Source organism: Pleurodeles waltl, unplaced genomic scaffold (assembly GCF_031143425.1).
Source record: "Pleurodeles waltl isolate 20211129_DDA unplaced genomic scaffold, aPleWal1.hap1.20221129 scaffold_72, whole genome shotgun sequence".
Classification (NCBI taxonomy): domain Eukaryota; kingdom Metazoa; phylum Chordata; class Amphibia; order Caudata; family Salamandridae; genus Pleurodeles; species Pleurodeles waltl.
In genome coordinates, this window is record NW_027150393.1 from 1,634,568 (window position 1) to 1,660,218 (window position 25,651).

Genomic DNA, 25,651 nt, shown 5'->3' on the forward strand with positions numbered 1-25,651 from the left:
ATGCATTGGACTGGGATGCAAGGATGAGGGCCAATGTTCATGACGCTCAAAGCTGAGCCTTCCGGAACACAATCTCTTCCCTTGGAAGAAAGGAACTGGGATCACTTTCATTCCAAGAGGTGATTTCAGAACTGGACCCGAAATTACCATGGAGAAGCACTGTGCATTTAATGTTCCTACGAGCACTGCTGCTCCAGCACAGAAAAGCAGTTGCAAAGAAATCTCGCATACCTTCATGATGCTGAACCGTCTCGACGCCAGTATAAAGCATGTATTGCATTGCAACATGACATCTTACAAGAGTGAAAAGCAGAAATACTCCTGTTTAAAACACAGACTGAACCTATAAAGGTAGGGGTTTGTCTGGGATTTGAACCGAGGTCCTCTCACACCCGAAGCGAGAATCATACCCCTATACCAACTAGACTGCCGCTGCATAGTCATTTGAAACATCTTCTGAAGCGTCTTTCAGAAAAGCAGGGCCATTTGGAGGCTCTCTCTCTCTAAGCGTGCCATAGCAATTGATGTTTTCTGTCAAGGATTTTTTGTTTGTCATTAGCAAGGCAAGAGGTAGTCAAAATGCCCTGTGCCAGTGAGCTGAACTAGGGGACTGATGTGAAAAGCAGACCCTTTCGGGTAGTTGTAACCCGCTGCTAGTCATGGACCCTTGCACCTTAGATTTCCCAACCAGAAGCACTGAAGGGCCTGCTAGCTCTTGAGCCAGAGGAGCATGCCTCTTGGATTCAAGCACACTTGCTCGGTCAGCGCTCGATCAGGCGAGATTTATATTAGTGGCTCATAGGCCTGAAACACTCACCTGGGAGACGCAGGGTGGCTGATTTCCCGGAATGGCCCTTGATGGGGAAATCACCTCCTTTCCCCCGCCTCATTTCAGAATTGTGTGCTAGTCGCAAGACAGTGTTCAGGGGTTCATGGGTACTGCCTACTCCCAGCTGCCTCTCTGTCTTCTTCATGTAAATTGCAAGTCACGAGGAGGCACCATTGCCAATATGCTCCGCCCACCTAACCAAGAAACCTAGTTTGAGCTTGTCTGCCTGTGTTGTTGCAGGGGCAGAGTCTTCTTTGCCCAAAAGGTGGCAGGAGAGCCTCACTTCAAACGATAGAATCAACTGCTTAAGTAGAAACCAGCATGGTAGTTACTGTCATAAAGTGCAGCTCTAACAGAAGGTGTGCCTGAGACGCCCCTTCCAGTAATACACAGAATTTTGATTGAGGGCCCAGCCGATGGGTTGGTGGATTTCTCCTCACATGCCACAGCAGCTTCCAAAGATAGTGGTCTGAGGAGCTGGCTCTGCAAGCAGAGCAAGATTTAAGGGAAGAAAATACACCTGTCAGAAGTGGGATTTGAACCCACGCCTCCATGAAGAGACCAGAAGGCTCAGCTTCACTGAAGATCAAGCTCTCTTGAGTCTGGCGCCTTAGACCACTCGGCCATCCTGACAGCCAAAACTGGGTGCAGGTCGGACTCTTCAGTCTGCACTTGTTGATTTTGCCGCTTGCAATGTTCCTATCAAAGTCACAGCTTTAAAGGCCCCACAATATAACATGGCCAAGAAAAAAAAAAAAAACAGAACAAGAAACAATGCACATGCACGACCACCGAGGGATGCAGATAACTTTTTAGCGTCCTGCAATAGTAAAGCACGTTTTACACAGGTCACAAGTTTTTAAAGGTCATTTCTGTCTAAGTGTGCATTGAGAGAGACTGAGGTTTTAGGGAGCAAACACAAAAGCTGCTGCTGCCAAGTGTTTCTGCCCGGTCTCAAACCGGGGACTTTTCGCGTGTGAGGCGAACGTGATAACCACTACACTACAGAAACAAGCTTGCTGATTTGACTGAAGGAGCACAGTTCCCCTCATATGTTTGCACGATTTCCTCTATACTTTATCAGCAGTTGCTCGGAATGCGAGGGGTAAGTGTGAAAATTGCAGCGGTGTCGGCCAGCATGCATACACTCAGACGTCCTGAAAAATCCCATAGCTACGGGCAGAGACAGACAAATATCTGATGCCTAAATGCCAGGAAGGAGAGCCTGTGAAATCATCACACAGGGCGCACTGAGAGCAAGCAGGAAGGAAGCCAAGGCATTGTAATCCATTTTTCGCCTTAGGCAAAAAATATGTTTTGCGCAACAATGCTTCGAGTAAAATGAGAAATGTTGAGGGGTTGTGTATTTTGAGCAGGATTTGATTGTTTTCCGCTAAAATGGGCTCGTCCGGGATTTGAACCCGGGACCTCTCGCACCCTAAGCGAGAATCATACCCCTAGACCAACGAGCCTGGGCACAGAAATGCAACGGCTCCGACCCTGCTCGGAGGATTGGTGACAGAGAGTGGGAGACTACATCCCAAAGCAAGAAACTGCACATGGTGCTCTCTTTTGCAGTACGACTAGAGTCATTTGCATGGTCTTCATCGAACATGACATAAAAAGCCTCTATCCTTTAGACATTTTGGCCCAGATTTACAAGAAAATGACTAAGCGCGACGCTGTGCCAAATTTGCAAGCCCCACGTGCCGTCATTTTCAAAATGCAGGAAAGCGCCGTATTTAGTAGAATACAGCGCACCCCTGTGCTTCCCCCTGCGCCAGCTCTAAATTAGCTGCTGAGCGCCAACGCAGCCGTTCTTGCACCATGGTACAAGGATGACTGCGTTGAGGGGGAAATTGTTTTTGTGCAGGAAGGGACACCTTCCTGCCCAAAAAAAAAATCTTCAATGGTGATTTGCTCTTACTTCTATGTGTGCTGCAGAATGCATCACACATAGCAAGAGCAAAAACAAGGAGAAATGAAAACATTTCTCCTCAGTGCGCCACTCTAACGACACCCCTGGGATGGCGTTGGATTTTGGCGCTGACGCAGATTTACGCCAACTCCTAAATCTGGAGCAGCATCAAAATGCTATGGTGTTGCTGTGGCACACTCCCAACAACACCCATTGCACGCCCCTTCCAGGGAACGCGCTGCGTGCTAAGGGGCCGTATTTACAAGGTGGTGTTAAGCCACAAAATGTGGCTGAACGCCATCTTGTAAATACCGCGCAGTGCATAGTGCCACCGGGGCGTCACTAAAAGTGATGCTCCGGTGGCGATAGGGCCTTGTAAGTCTGGCACTTTATTTGCTCAAGGTGTGTGTTCTTGGTGAGGGCAGGAAAGCTATTTTCGCTCTCGTACCTTCCTTCCTTGGCTGGCTTGAATGCTGTAGGCTCAGGCTTCATTGCAAAGGTCAAACAGTGAGCAACTGACTGCCGTAAGCTGGCGCAACTCCTCTTGGTGAGCTGTGACAGATGCCCCAGGAGCGTAGTACCTCACGATGGTGAGGGATAGACACAGTCTCTTTTATCTCAGCTTGCCTGTCAGGTGAGGCAGGAAATGCAAATACTGTGAAAAAGCCCAGCGACTCGAACCAGGAACCTTTCGCATGTGAGGTGCGCATGATAACCACTACACTACACAAGCAGACACACTTGCCGGCTTGCTTCATGTGGCTATGCATTGTACTGGAACCACCACACTATGGAAACAGACACACCTGCTTGCTTTATGTGGCTATGCATTGGACTGGGATGCAAGGATGAGGGCCAATGTTCATGACGCTCAAAGCTGAGCCTTCCGGAACACAATCTCTTCCCTTGGAAGAAAGGAACTGGGATCACTTTCATTCCAAGAGGTGATTTCAGAACTGGACCCGAAATTACCATGGAGAAGCACTGTGCATTTAATGTTCCTACGAGCACTGCTGCTCCAGCACAGAAAAGCAGTTGCAAAGAAATCTCGCATACCTTCATGATGCTGGACCGTCTCGACGCCAGTATAAAGCATGTATTGCATTGCAACATGACATCTTACAAGAGTGAAAAGCAGAAATACTCCTGTTTAAAACACAGACTGAACCTATAAAGGTAGGGGTTTGTCTGGGATTTGAACCGAGGTCCTCTCACACCCGAAGCGAGAATCATACCCCTATACCAACTAGACTGCCGCTGCATAGTCATTTGAAACATCTTCTGAAGCGTCTTTCAGAAAAGCAGGGCCATTTGGAGGCTCTCTCTCTCTCTAAGCGTGCCATAGCAATTAATGTTTTCTGTCAAGGATTTTTTGTTTGTCTCTAGCAAGGCAAGAGGTAGTCAAAATGCCCTGTGCCAGTGAGCTGAACTAGGGGACTGATGTGAAAAGCAGACCCTTTCTGGTAGTTGTAACCCGCTGCTAGTCATGGACCCTTGCACCTTAGATTTCCCAACCAGAAGCACTGAAGGGCCTGCTAGCTCTTGAGCCAGAGGAGCATGCCTCTTGGATTCAAGCACACTTGCTCGGTCAGCGCTTGATCAGGCGAGATCAGGCGAGATTCATATTAGTGGCTCATAGGCCTGAAACACTCACCTGGGAGACGCAGGGTGGCTGATTTCCCGGAATGGCCCTTGATGGGGAAATCACCTCCTTTCCCCCGCCTCATTTCAGAATTGTGTGCTAGTCGCAAGACAGTGTTCAGGGGTTCATGGGTACTGCCTACTCCCAGCTGCCTCTCTGTCTTCTTCATGTAAATTGCAAGTCACGAGGAGGCACCATTGCCAATATGCTCCGCCCACCTAACCAAGAAACCTAGTTTGAGCTTGTCTGCCTGTGTTGTTGCAGGGGCAGAGTCTTCTTTGCCCAAAAGGTGGCAGGAGAGCCTCACTTCAAACGATAGAATCAACTGCTTAAGTAGAAACCAGCATGGTAGTTACTGTCATAAAGTGCAGCTCTAACAGAAGGTGTGCCTGAGACGCCACTTCCAGTAATACACAGAATTTTGATTGAGGGCCCAGCCGATGGGTTGGTGGATTTCTCCTCACATGCCACAGCAGCTTCCAAAGATAGTGGTGTGAGGAGCTGGCTCTGCAAGCAGAGCAAGATTTAAGGGAAGAAAATACACCTGTCAGAAGTGGGATTTGAACCCACGCCTCCATGAAGAGACCAGAAGGCTCAGCTTCACTGAAGATCAAGCTCTCTTGAGTCTGGCGCCTTAGACCACTCGGCCATCCTGACAGCCAAAACAGTGTGCAGGTCGGACTCTTCAGTCTGCACTTGTTGATTTTGCCGCTTGCAATGTTCCTATCAAAGTCACAGCTTTAAAGGCCCCACAATATAACATGGCCAAGAAAAAAAAAAAAAAACAGAACAAGAAACAATGCACATGCACGACCACCGAGGGATGCAGATAACTTTTTAGCGTCCTGCAATAGTAAAGCACGTTTTACACAGGTCACAAGTTTTTAAAGGTCATTTCTGTCTAAGTGTGCATTGAGAGAGACTGAGGTTTTAGGGAGCAAACACAAAAGCTGCTGCTGCCAAGTGTTTCTGCCCGGTCTCAAACCGGGGACTTTTCGCGTGTGAGGCGAACGTGATAACCACTACACTACAGAAACAAGCTTGCTGATTTGACTGAAGGAGCACAGTTCCCCTCATATGTTTGCACGATTTCCTCTATACTTTATCAGCAGTTGCTCGGAATGCGAGGGGTAAGTGTGAAAATTGCAGCGGTGTCGGCCAGCATGCATACACTCAGACGTCCTGAAAAATCCCATAGCTGCGGGCAGAGACAGACAAATATCTGATGCCTAAATGCCAGGAAGGAGAGCCTGTGAAATCATCACACAGGGCGCACTGAGAGCAAGCAGGAAGGAAGCCAAGGCATTGTAATCCATTTTTCGCCTGAGGCAAAAAATATGTTTTGCGCAACAATGCTTCGAGTAAAATGAGAAATGTTGAGGGGTTGTGTATTTTGAGCAGGATTTGATTGTTTTCCGCTAAAATGGGCTCGTCCGGGATTTGAACCCGGGACCTCTCGCACCCTAAGCGAGAATCATACCCCTAGACCAACGAGCCTGGGCACAGAAATGCAACGGCTCCGACCCTGCTCGGAGGATTGGTGACAGAGAGTGGGAGACTACATCCCAAAGCAAGAAACTGCACATGGTGCTCTCTTTTGCAGTACGACTAGAGTCATTTGCATGGTCTTCATCGAACATGACATAAAAAGCCTCTATCCTTTAGACATTTTGGCCCAGATTTACAAGAAAATGACTAAGCGCGACGCTGTGCCAAATTTGCAAGCCCCACGTGCCGTCATTTTCAAAATGCAGGAAAGCGCCGTATTTAGTAGAATACAGCGCACCCCTGTGCTTCCCCCTGCGCCAGCTCTAAATTAGCTGCTGAGCGCCAACGCAGCCGTTCTTGCACCATGGTACAAGGATGACTGCGTTGAGGGGGAAATTGTTTTTGTGCAGGAAGGGACACCTTCCTGCCCAAAAAAAAAATCTTCAATGGTGATTTGCTCTTACTTCTATGTGTGCTGCAGAATGCATCACACATAGCAAGAGCAAAAACAAGGAGAAATGAAAACATTTCTCCTCAGTGCGCCACTCTAACGACACCCCTGGGATGGCGTTGGATTTTGGCGCTGACGCAGATTTACGCCAACTCCTAAATCTGGAGCAGCATCAAAATGCTATGGTGTTGCTGTGGCACACTCCCAACAACACCCATTGCACGCCCCTTCCAGGGAACGCGCTGCGTGCTAAGGGGCCGTATTTACAAGGTGGTGTTAAGCCACAAAAAGTGGCTGAACGCCATCTTGTAAATACCGCGCAGTGCATAGTGCCACCGGGGCGTCACTAAAAGTGATGCTCCGGTGGCGATAGGGCCTTGTAAGTCTGGCACTTTATTTGCTCAAGGTGTGTGTTCTTGGTGAGGGCAGGAAAGCTATTTTCGCTCTCGTACCTTCCTTCCTTGGCTGGCTTGAATGCTGTAGGCTCAGGCTTCATTGCAAAGGTCAAACAGTGAGCAACTGACTGCCGTAAGCTGGCGCAACTCCTCTTGGTGAGCTGTGACAGATGCCCCAGGAGCGTAGTACCTCACGATGGTGAGGGATAGACACAGTCTCTTTTATCTCAGCTTGCCTGTCTGGTGAGGCAGGAAATGCAAATACTGTGAAAAAGCCCAGCGACTCGAACCAGGGACCTTTCGCATGTGAGGTGCGCATGATAACCACTACACTACACAAGCAGACACACTTGCCGGCTTGCTTCATGTGGCTATGCATTGTACTGGAACCACCACACTATGGAAACAGACACACCTGCTTGCTTTATGTGGCTATGCATTGGACTGGGATGCAAGGATGAGGGCCAATGTTCATGACGCTCAAAGCTGAGCCTTCCGGAACACAATCTCTTCCCTTGGAAGAAAGGAACTGGGATCACTTTCATTCCAAGAGGTGATTTCAGAACTGGACCCGAAATTACCATGGAGAAGCACTGTGCATTTAATGTTCCTACGAGCACTGCTGCTCCAGCACAGAAAAGCAGTTGCAAAGAATTCTCGCATACCTTCATGATGCTGAACCGTCTCGACGCCAGTATAAAGCATGTATTGCATTGCAACATGACATCTTACAAGAGTGAAAAGCAGAAATACTCCTGTTTAAAACACAGACTGAACCTATAAAGGTAGGGGTTTGTCTGGGATTTGAACCGAGGTCCTCTCACACCCGAAGCGAGAATCATACCCCTATACCAACTAGACTGCCGCTGCATAGTCATTTGAAACATCTTCTGAAGCGTCTTTCAGAAAAGCAGGGCCATTTGGAGGCTCTCTCTCTCTAAGCGTGCCATAGCAATTGATGTTTTCTGTCAAGGATTTTTTGTTTGTCTCTAGCAAGGCAAGAGGTAGTCAAAATGCCCTGTGCCAGTGAGCTGAACTAGGGGACTGATGTGAAAAGCAGACCCTTTCTGGTAGTTGTAACCCGCTGCTAGTCATGGACCCTTGCACCTTAGATTTCCCAACCAGAAGCACTGAAGGGCCTGCTAGCTCTTGAGCCAGAGGAGCATGCCTCTTGGATTCAAGCACACTTGCTCGGTCAGCGCTCGATCAGGCGAGATTTATATTAGTGGCTCATAGGCCTGAAACACTCACCTGGGAGACGCAGGGTGGCTGATTTCCCGGAATGGCCCTTGATGGGGAAATCACCTCCTTTCCCCCGCCTCATTTCAGAATTGTGTGCTAGTCGCAAGACAGTGTTCAGGGGTTCATGGGTACTGCCTACTCCCAGCTGCCTCTCTGTCTTCTTCATGTAAATTGCAAGTCACGAGGAGGCACCATTGCCAATATGCTCCGCCCACCTAACCAAGAAACCTAGTTTGAGCTTGTCTGCCTGTGTTGTTGCAGGGGCAGAGTCTTCTTTGCCCAAAAGGTGGCAGGAGAGCCTCACTTCAAACGATAGAATCAACTGCTTAAGTAGAAACCAGCATGGTAGTTACTGTCATAAAGTGCAGCTCTAACAGAAGGTGTGCCTGAGACGCCCCTTCCAGTAATACACAGAATTTTGATTGAGGGCCCAGCCGATGGGTTGGTGGATTTCTCCTCACATGCCACAGCAGCTTCCAAAGATAGTGGTCTGAGGAGCTGGCTCTGCAAGCAGAGCAAGATTTAAGGGAAGAAAATACACCTGTCAGAAGTGGGATTTGAACCCACGCCTCCATGAAGAGACCAGAAGGCTCAGCTTCACTGAAGATCAAGCTCTCATGAGTCTGGCGCCTTAGACCACTCGGCCATCCTGACAGCCAAAACAGTGTGCAGGTCGGACTCTTCAGTCTGCACTTGTTGATTTTGCCGCTTGCAATGTTCCTATCAAAGTCACAGCTTTAAAGGCCCCACAATATAACATGGCCAAGAAAAAAAAAAAAAAACAGAACAAGAAACAATGCACATGCACGACCACCGAGGGATGCAGATAACTTTTTAGCGTCCTGCAATAGTAAAGCACGTTTTACACAGGTCACAAGTTTTTAAAGGTCATTTCTGTCTAAGTGTGCATTGAGAGAGACTGAGGTTTTAGGGAGCAAACACAAAAGCTGCTGCTGCCAAGTGTTTCTGCCCGGTCTCAAACCGGGGACTTTTCGCGTGTGAGGCGAACGTGATAACCACTACACTACAGAAACAAGCTTGCTGATTTGACTGAAGGAGCACAGTTCCCCTCATATGTTTGCACGATTTCCTCTATACTTTATCAGCAGTTGCTCGGAATGCGAGGGGTAAGTGTGAAAATTGCAGCGGTGTCGGCCAGCATGCATACACTCAGACGTCCTGAAAAATCCCATAGCTACGGGCAGAGACAGACAAATATCTGATGCCTAAATGCCAGGAAGGAGAGCCTGTGAAATCATCACACAGGGCGCACTGAGAGCAAGCAGGAAGGAAGCCAAGGCATTGTAATCCATTTTTCGCCTTAGGCAAAAAATATGTTTTGCGCAACAATGCTTCGTGTAAAATGAGAAATGTTGAGGGGTTGTGTATTTTGAGCAGGATTTGATTGTTTTCCGCTAAAATGGGCTCGTCCGGGATTTGAACCCGGGACCTCTCGCACCCTATGCGAGAATCATACCCCTAGACCAACGAGCCTGGGCACAGAAATGCAACGGCTCCGACCCTGCTCGGAGGATTGGTGACAGAGAGTGGGAGACTACATCCCAAAGCAAGAAACTGCACATGGTGCTCTCTTTTGCAGTACGACTAGAGTCATTTGCATGGTCTTCATCGAACATGACATAAAAAGCCTCTATCCTTTAGACATTTTGGCCCAGATTTACAAGAAAATGACTAAGCGCGACGCTGTGCCAAATTTGCAAGCCCCACGTGCCGTCATTTTCAAAATGCAGGAAAGCGCCGTATTTAGTAGAATACAGCGCACCCCTGTGCTTCCCCCTGCGCCAGCTCTAAATTAGCTGCTGAGCGCCAACGCAGCCGTTCTTGCACCATGGTACAAGGATGACTGCGTTGAGGGGGAAATTGTTTTTGTGCAGGAAGGGACACCTTCCTGCCCAAAAAAAAAATCTTCAATGGTGATTTGCTCTTACTTCTATGTGTGCTGCAGAATGCATCACACATAGCAAGAGCAAAAACAAGGAGAAATGAAAACATTTCTCCTCAGTGCGCCACTCTAACGACACCCCTGGGATGGCGTTGGATTTTGGCGCTGACGCAGATTTACGCCAACTCCTAAATCTGGAGCAGCATCAAAATGCTATGGTGTTGCTGTGGCACACTCCCAACAACACCCATTGCACGCCCCTTCCAGGGAACGCGCTGCGTGCTAAGGGGCCGTATTTACAAGGTGGTGTTAAGCCACAAAATGTGGCTGAACGCCATCTTGTAAATACCGCGCAGTGCATAGTGCCACCGGGGCGTCACTAAAAGTGATGCTCCGGTGGCGATAGGGCCTTGTAAGTCTGGCACTTTATTTGCTCAAGGTGTGTGTTCTTGGTGAGGGCAGGAAAGCTATTTTCGCTCTCGTACCTTCCTTCCTTGGCTGGCTTGAATGCTGTAGGCTCAGGCTTCATTGCAAAGGTCAAACAGTGAGCAACTGACTGCCGTAAGCTGGCGCAACTCCTCTTGGTGAGCTGTGACAGATGCCCCAGGAGCGTAGTACCTCACGATGGTGAGGGATAGACACAGTCTCTTTTATCTCAGCTTGCCTGTCAGGTGAGGCAGGAAATGCAAATACTGTGAAAAAGCCCAGCGACTCGAACCAGGGACCTTTCGCATGTGAGGTGCGCATGATAACCACTACACTACACAAGCAGACACACTTGCCGGCTTGCTTCATGTGGCTATGCATTGTACTGGAACCACCACACTATGGAAACAGACACACCTGCTTGCTTTATGTGGTTATGCATTGGACTGGGATGCAAGGATGAGGGCCAATGTTCATGACGCTCAAAGCTGAGCCTTCCGGAACACAATCTCTTCCCTTGGAAGAAAGGAACTGGGATCACTTTCATTCCAAGAGGTGATTTCAGAACTGGACCCGAAATTACCATGGAGAAGCACTGTGCATTTAATGTTCCTACGAGCACTGCTGCTCCAGCACAGAAAAGCAGTTGCAAAGAAATCTCGCATACCTTCATGATGCTGGACCGTCTCGACGCCAGTATAAAGCATGTATTGCATTGCAACATGACATCTTACAAGAGTGAAAAGCAGAAATACTCCTGTTTAAAACACAGACTGAACCTATAAAGGTAGGGGTTTGTCTGGGATTTGAACCGAGGTCCTCTCACACCCGAAGCGAGAATCATACCCCTATACCAACTAGACTGCCGCTGCATAGTCATTTGAAACATCTTCTGAAGCGTCTTTCAGAAAAGCAGGGCCATTTGGAGGCTCTCTCTCTCTCTAAGCGTGCCATAGCAATTAATGTTTTCTGTCAAGGATTTTTTGTTTGTCTCTAGCAAGGCAAGAGGTAGTCAAAATGCCCTGTGCCAGTGAGCTGAACTAGGGGACTGATGTGAAAAGCAGACCCTTTCTGGTAGTTGTAACCCGCTGCTAGTCATGGACCCTTGCACCTTAGATTTCCCAACCAGAAGCACTGAAGGGCCTGCTAGCTCTTGAGCCAGAGGAGCATGCCTCTTGGATTCAAGCACACTTGCTCGGTCAGCGCTTGATCAGGCTCGATCAGGCTCGATCAGGCGAGATTCATATTAGTGGCTCATAGGCCTGAAACACTCACCTGGGAGACGCAGGGTGGCTGATTTCCCGGAATGGCCCTTGATGGGGAAATCACCTCCTTTCCCCCACCTCATTTCAGAATTGTGTGCTAGTCGCAAGACAGTGTTCAGGGGTTCATGGGTACTGCCTACTCCCAGCTGCCTCTCTGTCTTCTTCATGTAAATTGCAAGTCACGAGGAGGCACCATTGCCAATATGCTCCGCCCACCTAACCAAGAAACCTAGTTTGAGCTTGTCTGCCTGTGTTGTTGCAGGGGCAGAGTCTTCTTTGCCCAAAAGGTGGCAGGAGAGCCTCACTTCAAACGATAGAATCAACTGCTTAAGTAGAAACCAGCATGGTAGTTACTGTCATAAAGTGCAGCTCTAACAGAAGGTGTGCCTGAGACGCCCCTTCCAGTAATACACAGAATTTTGATTGAGGGCCCAGCCGATGGGTTGGTGGATTTCTCCTCACATGCCACAGCAGCTTCCAAAGATAGTGGTCTGAGGAGCTGGCTCTGCAAGCAGAGCAAGATTTAAGGGAAGAAAATACACCTGTCAGAAGTGGGATTTGAACCCACGCCTCCATGAAGAGACCAGAAGGCTCAGCTTCACTGAAGATCAAGCTCTCTTGAGTCTGGCGCCTTAGACCACTCGGCCATCCTGACAGCCAAAACAGTGTGCAGGTCGGACTCTTCAGTCTGCACTTGTTGATTTTGCCGCTTGCAATGTTCCTATCAAAGTCACAGCTTTAAAGGCCCCACAATATAACATGGCCAAGAAAAAAAAAAAAAAACAGAACAAGAAACAATGCACATGCACGACCACCGAGGGATGCAGATAACTTTTTAGCGTCCTGCAATAGTAAAGCACGTTTTACACAGGTCACAAGTTTTTAAAGGTCATTTCTGTCTAAGTGTGCATTGAGAGAGACTGAGGTTTTAGGGAGCAAACACAAAAGCTGCTGCTGCCAAGTGTTTCTGCCCGGTCTCAAACCGGGGACTTTTCGCGTGTGAGGCGAACGTGATAACCACTACACTACAGAAACAAGCTTGCTGATTTGACTGAAGGAGCACAGTTCCCCTCATATGTTTGCACGATTTCCTCTATACTTTATCAGCAGTTGCTCGGAATGCGAGGGGTAAGTGTGAAAATTGCAGCGGTGTCGGCCAGCATGCATACACTCAGACGTCCTGAAAAATCCCATAGCTGCGGGCAGAGACAGACAAATATCTGATGCCTAAATGCCAGGAAGGAGAGCCTGTGAAATCATCACACAGGGCGCACTGAGAGCAAGCAGGAAGGAAGCCAAGGCATTGTAATCCATTTTTCGCCTGAGGCAAAAAATATGTTTTGCGCAACAATGCTTCGAGTAAAATGAGAAATGTTGAGGGGTTGTGTATTTTGAGCAGGATTTGATTGTTTTCCGCTAAAATGGGCTCGTCCGGGATTTGAACCCGGGACCTCTCGCACCCTAAGCGAGAATCATACCCCTAGACCAACGAGCCTGGGCACAGAAATGCAACGGCTCCGACCCTGCTCGGAGGATTGGTGACAGAGAGTGGGAGACTACATCCCAAAGCAAGAAACTGCACATGGTGCTCTCTTTTGCAGTACGACTAGAGTCATTTGCATGGTCTTCATCGAACATGACATAAAAAGCCTCTATCCTTTAGACATTTTGGCCCAGATTTACAAGAAAATGACTAAGCGCGACGCTGTGCCAAATTTGCAAGCCCCACGTGCCGTCATTTTCAAAATGCAGGAAAGCGCCGTATTTAGTAGAATACAGCGCACCCCTGTGCTTCCCCCTGCGCCAGCTCTAAATTAGCTGCTGAGCGCCAACGCAGCCGTTCTTGCACCATGGTACAAGGATGACTGCGTTGAGGGGGAAATTGTTTTTGTGCAGGAAGGGACACCTTCCTGCCCAAAAAAAAAATCTTCAATGGTGATTTGCTCTTACTTCTATGTGTGCTGCAGAATGCATCACACATAGCAAGAGCAAAAACAAGGAGAAATGAAAACATTTCTCCTCAGTGCGCCACTCTAACGACACCCCTGGGATGGCGTTGGATTTTGGCGCTGACGCAGATTTACGCCAACTCCTAAATCTGGAGCAGCATCAAAATGCTATGGTGTTGCTGTGGCACACTCCCAACAACACCCATTGCACGCCCCTTCCAGGGAACGCGCTGCGTGCTAAGGGGCCGTATTTACAAGGTGGTGTTAAGCCACAAAAAGTGGCTGAACGCCATCTTGTAAATACCGCGCAGTGCATAGTGCCACCGGGGCGTCACTAAAAGTGATGCTCCGGTGGCGATAGGGCCTTGTAAGTCTGGCACTTTATTTGCTCAAGGTGTGTGTTCTTGGTGAGGGCAGGAAAGCTATTTTCGCTCTCGTACCTTCCTTCCTTGGCTGGCTTGAATGCTGTAGGCTCAGGCTTCATTGCAAAGGTCAAACAGTGAGCAACTGACTGCCGTAAGCTGGCGCAACTCCTCTTGGTGAGCTGTGACAGATGCCCCAGGAGCGTAGTACCTCACGATGGTGAGGGATAGACACAGTCTCTTTTATCTCAGCTTGCCTGTCAGGTGAGGCAGGAAATGCAAATACTGTGAAAAAGCCCAGCGACTCGAACCAGGGACCTTTCGCATGTGAGGTGCGCATGATAACCACTACACTACACAAGCAGACACACTTGCCGGCTTGCTTCATGTGGCTATGCATTGTACTGGAACCACCACACTATGGAAACAGACACACCTGCTTGCTTTATGTGGCTATGCATTGGACTGGGATGCAAGGATGAGGGCCAATGTTCATGACGCTCAAAGCTGAGCCTTCCGGAACACAATCTCTTCCCTTGGAAGAAAGGAACTGGGATCACTTTCATTCCAAGAGGTGATTTCAGAACTGGACCCGAAATTACCATGGAGAAGCACTGTGCATTTAATGTTCCTACGAGCACTGCTGCTCCAGCACAGAAAAGCAGTTGCAAAGAAATCTCGCATACCTTCATGATGCTGAACCGTCTCGACGCCAGTATAAAGCATGTATTGCATTGCAACATGACATCTTACAAGAGTGAAAAGCAGAAATACTCCTGTTTAAAACACAGACTGAACCTATAAAGGTAGGGGTTTGTCTGGGATTTGAACCGAGGTCCTCTCACACCCGAAGCGAGAATCATACCCCTATACCAACTAGACTGCTGCTGCATAGTCATTTGAAACATCTTCTGAAGCGTCTTTCAGAAAAGCAGGGCCATTTGGAGGCTCTCTCTCTCTAAGCGTGCCATAGCAATTGATGTTTTCTGTCAAGGATTTTTTGTTTGTCTCTAGCAAGGCAAGAGGTAGTCAAAATGCCCTGTGCCAGTGAGCTGAACTAGGGGACTGATGTGAAAAGCAGACCCTTTCTGGTAGTTGTAACCCGCTGCTAGTCATGGACCCTTGCACCTTAGATTTCCCAACCAGAAGCACTGAAGGGCCTGCTAGCTCTTGAGCCAGAGGAGCATGCCTCTTGGATTCAAGCACACTTGCTCGGTCAGCGCTCAATCAGGCTCGATCAGGCGAGATTTATATTAGTGGCTCATAGGCCTGAAACACTCACCTTGGAGACGCAGGGTGGCTGATTTCCCGGAATGGCCCTTGATGGGGAAATCACCTCCTTTCCCCCGCCTCATTTCAGAATTGTGTGCTAGTCGCAAGACAGTGTTCAGGGGTTCATGGGTACTGCCTACTCCCAGCTGCCTCTCTGTCTTCTTCATGTAAATTGCAAGTCACGAGGAGGCACCATTGCCAATATGCTCCGCCCACCTAACCAAGAAACCTAGTTTGAGCTTGTCTGCCTGTGTTGTTGCAGGGGCAGAGTCTTCTTTGCCCAAAAGGTGGCAGGAGAGCCTCACTTCAAACGATAGAATCAACTGCTTAAGTAGAAACCAGCATGGTAGTTACTGTCATAAAGTGCAGCTCTAACAGAAGGTGTGCCTGAGACGCCCCTTCCAGTAATACACAGAATTTTGATTGAGGGCCCAGCCGATGGGTTGGTGGATTTCTCCTCACATGCCACAGCAGCTTCCAAAGATAGTGGTGTGAGGAGCTGGCTCTGCAAGCAGAGCAAGATTTAAGGGAAGAAAATACACCTGTCAGAAGTGGGATTTGAACCCACGCCTCCATGAAGAGACCAGAAGGCTCAGCTTCACTGAAGATCAAGCTCTCTTGAGTCTGGCGCCTTAGACCACTCGGCCATCCTGACAGCCAAAACAGTGTGCAGGTCGGACTCTTCAGTCTGCACTTGTTGATTTTGCCGCTTGCAATGTTCCTATCAAAGTCACAGCTTTAAAGGCCCCACAATATAACATGGCCAAGAAAAAAAAAAAAAAACAGAACAAGAAACAATGCACATGCACGACCACCGAGGGATGCACATAACTTTTTAGCGTCCTGCAATAGTAAAGCACGTTTTACACAGGTCACAAGTTTTTAAAGGTCATTTCTGTCTAAGTGTGCATTGAGAGAGACTGAGGTTTTAGGGAGCAAACACAAAAGCTGCTGCTGCCAAGTGTTTCTGCCCGGTCTCAAACCGGGGACTTTTCGCGTGTGAGGCGAACGTGATAACCACTACACTACAGAAACAAGCTTGCTGATTTGACTGAAGGAGCACAGTTCCCCTCATATGTTTGCACGATTTCCTCTATACTTTATCAGCAGTTGCTTGGAATGCGAGGGGTAAGTGTGAAAATTGCAGCGGTGTCGGCCAGCATGCATACACTCAGACGTCCTGAAAAATCCCATAGCTGCGGGCAGAGACAGACAAATATCTGATGCCTAAATGCCAGGAAGGAGAGCCTGTGAAATCATCACACAGGGCGCACTGAGAGCAAGCAGGAAGGAAGCCAAGGCATTGTAATCCATTTTTCGCCTGAGGCAAAAAATATGTTTTGCGCAACAATGCTTCGAGTAAAATGAGAAATGTTGAGGGGTTGTGTATTTTGAGCAGGATTTGATTGTTTTCCGCTAAAATGGGCTCGTCCGCGATTTGAACCCGGGACCTCTCGCACCCTAAGCGAGAATCATACCCCTAGACCAACGAGCCTGGGCACAGAAATGCAACGGCTCCGACCCTGCTCGGAGGATTGGTGACAGAGAGTGGGAGACTACATCCCAAAGCAAGAAACTGCACATGGTGCTCTCTTTTGCAGTACGACTAGAGTCATTTGCATGGTCTTCATCGAACATGACATAAAAAGCCTCTATCCTTTAGACATTTTGGCCCAGATTTACAAGAAAATGACTAAGCGCGACGCTGTGCCAAATTTGCAAGCCCCACGTGCCGTCATTTTCAAAATGCAGGAAAGCGCCGTATTTAGTAGAATACAGCGCACCCCTGTGCTTCCCCCTGCGCCAGCTCTAAATTAGCTGCTGAGCGCCAACGCAGCCGTTCTTGCACCATGGTACAAGGATGACTGCGTTGAGGGGGAAATTGTTTTTGTGCAGGAAGGGAAACCTTCCTGCCCCAAAAAAAAATCTTCAATGGTGATTTGCTCTTACTTCTATGTGTGCTGCAGAATGCATCACACATAGAAAGAGCAAAAACAAGGAGAAATGAAAACATTTCTCCTCAGTGCGCCACTCTAACGACACCCCTGGGATGGCGTTGGATTTTGGCGCTGACGCAGATTTACGCCAACTCCTAAATCTGGAGCAGCATCAAAATGCTATGGTGTTGCTGTGGCACACTCCCAACAACACCCATTGCACGCCCCTTCCAGGGAACGCGCTGTGTGCTAAGGGGCCGTATTTACAAGGTGGTGTTAAGCCACAAAAAGTGGCTGAACGCCATCTTGTAAATACCGCGCAGTGCATAGTGCCACCGGAGGCGTCACTAAAAGTGATGCTCCGGTGGCGATAGGGCCTTGTAAGTCTGGCACTTTATTTGCTCAAGGTGTGTGTTCTTGGTGAGGGCAGGAAAGCTATTTTCGCTCTCGTATCTTCCTTCCTTGGCTGGCTTGAATGCTGTAGGCTCAGGCTTCATTGCAAAGGTCAAACAGTGAGCAACTGACTGCCGTAAACTGGCGCAACTCCTCTTGGTGAGCTGTGACAGATGCCCCAGGAGCGTAGTACCTCACGATGGTGAGGGATAGACACAGTCTCTTTTATCTCAGCTTGCCTGTCAGGTGAGGCAGGAAATGCAAATACTGTGAAAAAGCCCAGCGACTCGAACCAGGGACCTTTCGCATGTGAGGTGCGCATGATAACCACTACACTACACAAGCAGACACACTTGCCGGCTTGCTTCATGTGGCTATGCATTGTACTGGAACCACCACACTATGGAAACAGACACACCTGCTTGCTTTATGTGGCTATGCATTGGACTGGGATGCAAGGATGAGGGCCAATGTTCATGACGCTCAAAGCTGAGCCTTCCGGAACACAATCTCTTCCCTTGGAAGAAAGGAACTGGGATCACTTTCATTCCAAGAGGTGATTTCAGAACTGGACCCGAAATTACCATGGAGAAGCACTGTGCATTTAATGTTCCTACGAGCACTGCTGCTCCAGCACAGAAAAGCAGTTGCAAAGAAATCTCGCATACCTTCATGATGCTGAACCGTCTCGACGCCAGTATAAAGCATGTATTGCATTGCAACATGACATCTTACAAGAGTGAAAAGCAGAAATACTCCTGTTTAAAACACAGACTGAACCTCTAAAGGTAGGGGTTTGTCTGGGATTTGAACCGAGGTCCTCTCACACCCGAAGCGAGAATCATACCCCTATGCCAACTAGACTGCCGCTGCATAGTCATTTGAAACATCTTCTGAAGCGTCTTTCAGAAAAGCAGGGCCATTTGGAGGCTCTCTCTCTCTAAGCGTGCCATAGCAATTGATGTTTTCTGTCAAGGATTTTTTGTTTGTCTATAGCAAGGCAAGAGGTAGTCAAAATGCCCTGTGCCAGTGAGCTGAACTAGGGGACTGATGTGAAAAGCAGACCCTTTCTGGTAGTTGTAACCCGCTGCTAGTCATGGACCCTTGCACCTTAGATTTCCCAACCAGAAGCACTGAAGGGCCTGCTAGCTCTTAAGCCAGAGGAGCATGCCTCTTGGATTCAAGCACACTTGCTCGGTCAGCGCTCGATCAGGCGAGATTTATATTAGTGGCTCATAGGCCTGAAACACTCACCTGGGAGACGCAGGGTGGCTGATTTCCCGGAATGGCCCTTGATGGGGAAATCACCTCCTTTCCCCCGCCTCATTTCAGAATTGTGTGCTAGTCGCAAGACAGTGTTCAGGGGTTCATGGGTACTGCCTACTCCCAGCTGCCTCTCTGTCTTCTTCATGTAAATTGCAAGTCACGAGGAGGCACCATTGCCAATATGCTCCGCCCACCTAACCAAGAAACCTAGTTTGAGCTTGTCTGCCTGTGTTGTTGCAGGGGCAGAGTCTTCTTTGCCCAAAAGGTGGCAGGAGAGCCTCACTTCAAACGATAGAATCAACTGCTTAAGTAGAAACCAGCATGGTAGTTACTGTCATAAAGTGCAGCTCTAACAGAAGGTGTGCCTGAGACGCCCCTTCCAGTAATACACAGAATTTTGATTGAGGGCCCAGCCGATGGGTTGGTGGATTTCTCCTCACATGCCACAGCAGCTTCCAAAGATAGTGGTCTGAGGAGCTGGCTCTGCAAGCAGAGCAAGATTTAAGGGAAGAAAATACACCTGTCAGAAGTGGGATTTGAACCCACGCCTCCATGAAGAGACCAGAAGGCTCAGCTTCACTGAAGATCAAGCTCTCTTGAGTCTGGCGCCTTAGACCACTCGGCCATCCTGACAGCCAAAACAGTGTGCAGGTCGGACTCTTCAGTCTGCACTTGTTGATTTTGCCGCTTGCAATGTTCCTATCAAAGTCACAGCTTTAAAGGCCCCACAATATAACATGGCCAAGAAAAAGAAAAAAAAACAGAACAAGAAACAATGCACATGCACGACCACCGAGGGATGCAGATAACTTTTTAGCGTCCTGCAATAGTAAAGCACGTTTTACACAGGTCACAAGTTTTTAAAGGTCATTTCTGTCTAAGTGTGCATTGAGAGAGACTGAGGTTTTAGGGAGCAAACACAAAAGCTGCTGCTGCCAAGTGTTTCTGCCCGGTCTCAAACCGGGGACTTTTCGCGTGTGAGGCGAACGTGATAACCACTACACTACAGAAACAAGCTTGCTGATTTGACTGAAGGAGCACAGTTCCCCTCATATGTTTGCACGATTTCCTCTACACTTTATCAGCAGTTGCTCGGAATGCGAGGGGTAAGTGTGAAAATTGCAGCGGTGTCGGCCAGCATGCATACACTCAGACGTCCTGAAAAATCCCATAGCTGCGGGCAGAGACAGACAAATATCTGATGCCTAAATGCCAGGAAGGAGAGCCTGTGAAATCATCACACAGGGCGCACTGAGAGCAAGCAGGAAGGAAGCCAAGGCATTGTAATCCATTTTTCGCCTGAGGCAAAAAATATGTTTTGCGCAACAATGCTTCGAGTAAAATGAGAAATGTTGAGGGGTTGTGTATTTTGAGCAGGATTTGATTGTTTTCCGCTAAAATGGGCTCGTCCGGGATTTGAACCCGGGACCTCTCGCACCCTAAGCGAGAATCATACCCCTAGACCAACGAGCCTGGGCACAGAAATGCAACGGCTCCGACCCTGCTCGGAGGATTGGTGACAGAGAGTGGGAGACTACATCCCAAAGCAAGAAACTGCACATGGTGCTCTCTTTTGCAGTACGACTAGAGTCATTTGCATGGTCTTCATCGAACATGACATAAAAAGCCTCTATCCTTTAGACATTTTGGCCCAGATTTACAAGAAAATGACTAAGCGCGACGCTGTGCCAAATTTGCAAGCCCCACGTGCCGTCATTTTCAAAATGCAGGAAAGCGCCGTATTTAGTAGAATACAGCGCACCCCTGTGCTTCCCCCTGCGCCAGCTCTAAATTAGCTGCTGAGCGCCAACGCAGCCGTTCTTGCACCATGGTACAAGGATGACTGCGTTGAGGGGGAAATTGTTTTTGTGCAGGAAGGGAAACCTTCCTGCCCCAAAAAAAAATCTTCAATGGTGATTTGCTCTTACTTCTATGTGTGTTGCAGAATGCATCACACATAGAAAGAGCAAAAACAAGGAGAAATGAAAACATTTCTCCTCAGTGCGCCACTCTAACGACACCCCTGGGATGGCGTTGGATTTTGGCGCTGACGCAGATTTACGCCAACTCCTAAATCTGGAGCAGCATCAAAATGCTATGGTGTTGCTGTGGCACACTCCCAACAACACCCATTGCACGCCCCTTCCAGGGAACGCGCTGTGTGCTAAGGGGCCGTATTTACAAGGTGGTGTTAAGCCACAAAAAGTGGCTGAACGCCATCTTGTAAATACCGCGCAGTGCATAGTGCCACCGGAGGCGTCACTAAAAGTGATGCTCCGGTGGCGATAGGGCCTTGTAAGTCTGGCACTTTATTTGCTCAAGGTGTGTGTTCTTGGTGAGGGCAGGAAAGCTATTTTCGCTCTCGTACCTTCCTTCCTTGGCTGGCTTGAATGCTGTAGGCTCAGGCTTCATTGCAAAGGTCAAACAGTGAGCAACTGACTGCCGTAAACTGGCGCAACTCCTCTTGGTGAGCTGTGACAGATGCCCCAGGAGCGTAGTACCTCACGATGGTGAGGGATAGACACAGTCTCTTTTATCTCAGCTTGCCTGTCAGGTGAGGCAGGAAATGCAAATACTGTGAAAAAGCCCAGCGACTCGAACCAGGGACCTTTCGCATGTGAGGTGTGCATGATAACCACTACACTACTCAAGCAGACACACTTGCCGGCTGGCTTCATGTGGCTATGCATTGTACTGGAACCACCACACTATGGAAACAGACACACCTGCTTGCTTTATGTGGCTATGCATTGGACTGGGATGCAAGGATGAGGGCCAATGTTCATGACGCTCAAAGCTGAGCCTTCCGGAACACAATCTCTTCCCTTGGAAGAAAGGAACTGGGATCACTTTCATTCCAAGAGGTGATTTCAGAACTGGACCCGAAATTACCATGGAGAAGCACTGTGCATTTAATGTTCCTACGAGCACTGCTGCTCCAGCACAGAAAAGCAGTTGCAAAGAAATCTCGCATACCTTCATGATGCTGAACCGTCTCGACGCCAGTATAAAGCATGTATTGCATTGCAACATGACATCTTACAAGAGTGAAAAGCAGAAATACTCCTGTTTAAAACACAGACTGAACCTCTAAAGGTAGGGGTTTGTCTGGGATTTGAACCGAGGTCCTCTCACACCCGAAGCGAGAATCATACCCCTATACCAACTAGACTGCCGCTGCATAGTCATTTGAAACATCTTCTGAAGCGTCTTTCAGAAAAGCAGGGCCATTTGGAGGCTCTCTCTCTCTAAGCGTGCCATAGCAATTGATGTTTTCTGTCAAGGATTTTTTGTTTGTCTCTAGCAAGGCAAGAGGTAGTCAAAATGCCCTGTGCCAGTGAGCTGAACTAGGGGACTGATGTGAAAAGCAGACCCTTTCTGGTAGTTGTAACCCGCTGCTAGTCATGGACCCTTGCACCTTAGATTTCCCAACCAGAAGCACTGAAGGGCCTGCTAGCTCTTGAGCCAGAGGAGCATGCCTCTTGGATTCAAGCACACTTGCTCGGTCAGCGCTCGATGAGGCTCGATCAGGCGAGATTTATATTAGTGGCTCATAGGCCTGAAACACTCACCTGGGAGACGCAGGGTGGCTGATTTCCCGGAATGGCCCTTGATGGGGAAATCACCTCCTTTCCCCCGCCTCATTTCAGAATTGTGTGCTAGTCGCAAGACAGTGTTCAGGGGTTCATGGGTACTGCCTACTCCCAGCTGCCTCTCTGTCTTCTTCATGTAAATTGCAAGTCACGAGGAGGCACCATTGCCAATATGCTCCGCCCACCTAACCAAGAAACCTAGTTTGAGCTTGTCTGCCTGTGTTGTTGCAGGGGCAGAGTCTTCTTTGCCCAAAAGGTGGCAGGAGAGCCTCACTTCAAACGATAGAATCAACTGCTTAAGTAGAAACCAGCATGGTAGTTACTGTCATAAAGTGCAGCTCTAACAGAAGGTGTGCCTGAGACGCCCCTTCCAGTAAAACACAGAATTTTGATTGAGGGCCCAGCCGATGGGTTGGTGGATTTCTCCTCACATGCCACAGCAGCTTCCAAAGATAGTGGTGTGAGGAGCTGGCTCTGCAAGCAGAGCAAGATTTAAGGGAAGAAAATACACCTGTCAGAAGTGGGATTTGAACCCACGCCTCCATGAAGAGACCAGAAGGCTCAGCTTCACTGAAGATCAAGCTCTCTTGAGTCTGGCGCCTTAGACCACTCGGCCATCCTGACAGCCAAAACAGTGTGCAGGTCGGACTCTTCAGTCTGCACTTGTTGATTTTGCCGCTTGCAATGTTCCTATCAAAGTCACAGCTTTAAAGGCCCCACAATATAACATGGCCAAGAAAAAAAAAAAAAAACAGAACAAGAAACAATGCACATGCACGACCACCGAGGGATGCAGATAACTTTTTAGCGTCCTGCAATAGTAAAGCACGTTTTACACAGGTCACAAGTTTTTAAAGGTCATTTCTGTCTAAGTGTGCATTGAGAGAGACTGAGGTTTTAGGGAGCAAACACAAAAGCTGCTGCTGCCAAGTGTTTCTGCCCGGTCTCAAACCGGGGACTTTTCGCGTGTGAGGCGAACGTGATAACCACTACACTACAGAAACAAGCTTGCAGATTTGACATAAGGAGCACAGTTCCCCTCATATGTTTGCACGATTTCCTCTATACTTTATCAGCAGTTGCTCGGAATGCGAGGGGTAAGTGTGAAAATTGCAGCGGTGTCGGCCAGCATGCATACACTCAGACGTCCTGAAAAATCCCATAGCTGCGGGCAGAGACAGACAAATATCTGATGCCTAAATGCCAGGAAGGAGAGCCTGTGAAATCATCACACAGGGCGCACTGAGAGCAAGCAGGAAGGAAGCCAAGGCATTGTAATCCATTTTTCGCCTGAGGCAAAAAATATGTTTTGCGCAACAATGCTTCGAGTAAAATGAGAAATGTTGAGGGGTTGTGTATTTTGAGCAGGATTTGATTGTTTTCCGCTAAAATGGGCTCGTCCGGGATTTGAACCCGGGACCTCTCGCACCCTAAGCGAGAATCATACCCCTAGACCAACGAGCCTGGGCACAGAAATGCAACGGCTCCGACCCTGCTCGGAGGATTGGTGACAGAGAGTGGGAGACTACATCCCAAAGCAAGAAACTGCACATGGTGCTCTCTTTTGCAGTACGACTAGAGTCATTTACATGGTCTTCATCGAACATGACATAAAAAGCCTCTATCCTTTAGACATTTTGGTCCAGATTTACAAGAAAATGACTAAGCGCGACGCTGTGCCAAATTTGCAAGCCCCACGTGCCGTCATTTTCAAAATGCAGGAAAGCGCCGTATTTAGTAGAATACAGCGCACCCCTGTGCTTCCCCCTGCGCCAGCTCTAAATTAGCTGCTGAGCGCCAACGCAGCCGTTCTTGCACCATGGTACAAGGATGACTGCGTTGAGGGGGAAATTGTTTTTGTGCAGGAAGGGACACCTTCCTGCCCAAAAAAAAAATCTTCAATGGTGATTTGCTCTTACTTCTATGTGTGCTGCAGAATGCATCACACATAGCAAGAGCAAAAACAAGGAGAAATGAAAACATTTCTCCTCAGTGCGCCACTCTAACGACACCCCTGGGATGGCGTTGGATTTTGGCGCTGACGCAGATTTACGCCAACTCCTAAATCTGGAGCAGCATCAAAATGCTATGGTGTTGCTGTGGCACACTCCCAACAACACCCATTGCGCTGCGTGCTAAGGGGCCGTATTTACAAGGTGGTGTTAAGCCACAAAAAGTGGCTGAACGCCATCTTGTAAATACCGCGCAGTGCATAGTGCCAACGGGGCGTCACTAAAAGTGATGCTCCGGTGGCGATAGGGCCTTGTAAGTCTGGCACTTTATTTGCTCAAGGTGTGTGTTCTTGGTGAGGGCAGGAAAGCTATTTTCGCTCTCGTACCTTCCTTCCTTGGCTGGCTTGAATGCTGTAGGCTCAGGCTTCATTGCAAAGGTCAAACAGTGAGCAACTGACTGCCGTAAGCTGGCGCAACTCCTCTTGGTGAGCTGTGACAGATGCCCCAGGAGCGTAGTACCTCACGATGGTGAGGGATAGACACAGTCTCTTTTATCTCAGCTTGCCTGTCAGGTGAGGCAGGAAATGCAAATACTGTGAAAAAGCCCAGCGACTCGAACCAGGGACCTTTCGCATGTGAGGTGCGCATGATAACCACTACACTACACAAGCAGACACACTTGCCGGCTTGCTTCATGTGGCTATGCATTGTACTGGAACCACCACACTATGGAAACAGACACACCTGCTTGCTTTATGTGGCTATGCATTGGACTGGGATGCAAGGATGAGGGCCAATGTTCATGACGCTCAAAGCTGAGCCTTCCGGAACACAATCTCTTCCCTTGGAAGAAAGGAACTGGGATCACTTTCATTCCAAGAGGTGATTTCAGAACTGGACCCGAAATTACCATGGAGAAGCACTGTGCATTTAATGTTCCTACGAGCACTGCTGCTCCAGCACAGAAAAGCAGTTGCAAAGAAATCTCGCATACCTTCATGATGCTGAACCGTCTCGACGCCAGTATAAAGCATGTATTGCATTGCAACATGACATCTTACAAGAGTGAAAAGCAGAAATACTCCTGTTTAAAACACAGACTGAACCTCTAAAGGTAGGGGTTTGTCTGGGATTTGAACCGAGGTCCTCTCACACCCGAAGCGAGAATCATACCCCTATACCAACTAGACTGCCGCTGCATAGTCATTTGAAACATCTTCTGAAGCGTCTTTCAGAAAAGCAGGGCCATTTGGAGGCTCTCTCTCTCTAAGCGTGCCATAGCAATTGATGTTTTCTGTCAAGGATTTTTTGTTTGTCTCTAGCAAGGCAAGAGGTAGTCAAAATGCCCTGTGCCAGTGAGCTGAACTA

The 25,651-nt window shown here is 48.5% G+C and overlaps 13 non-coding genes across 13 annotated transcripts; all 13 read right to left on the minus strand.

The window, feature by feature from the left end:
• Positions 1 to 1,350: 1,350 nt before the first annotated feature.
• On the minus strand, positions 1,351 to 1,462 carry TRNAL-CAA (transfer RNA leucine (anticodon CAA)). The gene is made up of 2 exons: positions 1,425 to 1,462; positions 1,351 to 1,396 (listed from the first exon to the last, which is right to left on the minus strand). It is a non-coding gene; the product is annotated as a tRNA-Leu (tRNA).
• A 767-nt stretch (positions 1,463 to 2,229) lies between these two features.
• Positions 2,230 to 2,301, minus strand: TRNAP-AGG (transfer RNA proline (anticodon AGG)). Its single transcript has one exon. It is a non-coding gene; the product is annotated as a tRNA-Pro (tRNA).
• A 2,633-nt stretch (positions 2,302 to 4,934) lies between these two features.
• On the minus strand, positions 4,935 to 5,046 carry TRNAL-CAA (transfer RNA leucine (anticodon CAA)). The gene is made up of 2 exons: positions 5,009 to 5,046; positions 4,935 to 4,980 (listed from the first exon to the last, which is right to left on the minus strand). It is a non-coding gene; the product is annotated as a tRNA-Leu (tRNA).
• Positions 5,047 to 5,814: 768 nt separating this feature from the next.
• On the minus strand, positions 5,815 to 5,886 carry TRNAP-AGG (transfer RNA proline (anticodon AGG)). The gene has a single exon. It is a non-coding gene; the product is annotated as a tRNA-Pro (tRNA).
• A 2,621-nt stretch (positions 5,887 to 8,507) lies between these two features.
• Positions 8,508 to 8,619, minus strand: TRNAM-CAU (transfer RNA methionine (anticodon CAU)). Its single transcript has 2 exons — positions 8,582 to 8,619; positions 8,508 to 8,553 (listed from the first exon to the last, which is right to left on the minus strand). It is a non-coding gene; the product is annotated as a tRNA-Met (tRNA).
• Positions 8,620 to 9,387: 768 nt separating this feature from the next.
• Positions 9,388 to 9,459, minus strand: TRNAP-AGG (transfer RNA proline (anticodon AGG)). The gene has a single exon. It is a non-coding gene; the product is annotated as a tRNA-Pro (tRNA).
• Positions 9,460 to 12,102: 2,643 nt separating this feature from the next.
• On the minus strand, positions 12,103 to 12,214 carry TRNAL-CAA (transfer RNA leucine (anticodon CAA)). The gene is made up of 2 exons: positions 12,177 to 12,214; positions 12,103 to 12,148 (listed from the first exon to the last, which is right to left on the minus strand). It is a non-coding gene; the product is annotated as a tRNA-Leu (tRNA).
• A 768-nt stretch (positions 12,215 to 12,982) lies between these two features.
• Positions 12,983 to 13,054, minus strand: TRNAP-AGG (transfer RNA proline (anticodon AGG)). The gene has a single exon. It is a non-coding gene; the product is annotated as a tRNA-Pro (tRNA).
• Positions 13,055 to 15,685: 2,631 nt separating this feature from the next.
• On the minus strand, positions 15,686 to 15,797 carry TRNAL-CAA (transfer RNA leucine (anticodon CAA)). Its single transcript has 2 exons — positions 15,760 to 15,797; positions 15,686 to 15,731 (listed from the first exon to the last, which is right to left on the minus strand). It is a non-coding gene; the product is annotated as a tRNA-Leu (tRNA).
• A 3,462-nt stretch (positions 15,798 to 19,259) lies between these two features.
• On the minus strand, positions 19,260 to 19,371 carry TRNAL-CAA (transfer RNA leucine (anticodon CAA)). Its single transcript has 2 exons — positions 19,334 to 19,371; positions 19,260 to 19,305 (listed from the first exon to the last, which is right to left on the minus strand). It is a non-coding gene; the product is annotated as a tRNA-Leu (tRNA).
• A 768-nt stretch (positions 19,372 to 20,139) lies between these two features.
• TRNAP-AGG (transfer RNA proline (anticodon AGG)) lies at positions 20,140 to 20,211 on the minus strand. The gene has a single exon. It is a non-coding gene; the product is annotated as a tRNA-Pro (tRNA).
• A 2,632-nt stretch (positions 20,212 to 22,843) lies between these two features.
• On the minus strand, positions 22,844 to 22,955 carry TRNAL-CAA (transfer RNA leucine (anticodon CAA)). Its single transcript has 2 exons — positions 22,918 to 22,955; positions 22,844 to 22,889 (listed from the first exon to the last, which is right to left on the minus strand). It is a non-coding gene; the product is annotated as a tRNA-Leu (tRNA).
• Positions 22,956 to 23,723: 768 nt separating this feature from the next.
• TRNAP-AGG (transfer RNA proline (anticodon AGG)) lies at positions 23,724 to 23,795 on the minus strand. The gene has a single exon. It is a non-coding gene; the product is annotated as a tRNA-Pro (tRNA).
• Between the last annotated feature and the right edge of the window lie 1,856 nt (positions 23,796 to 25,651).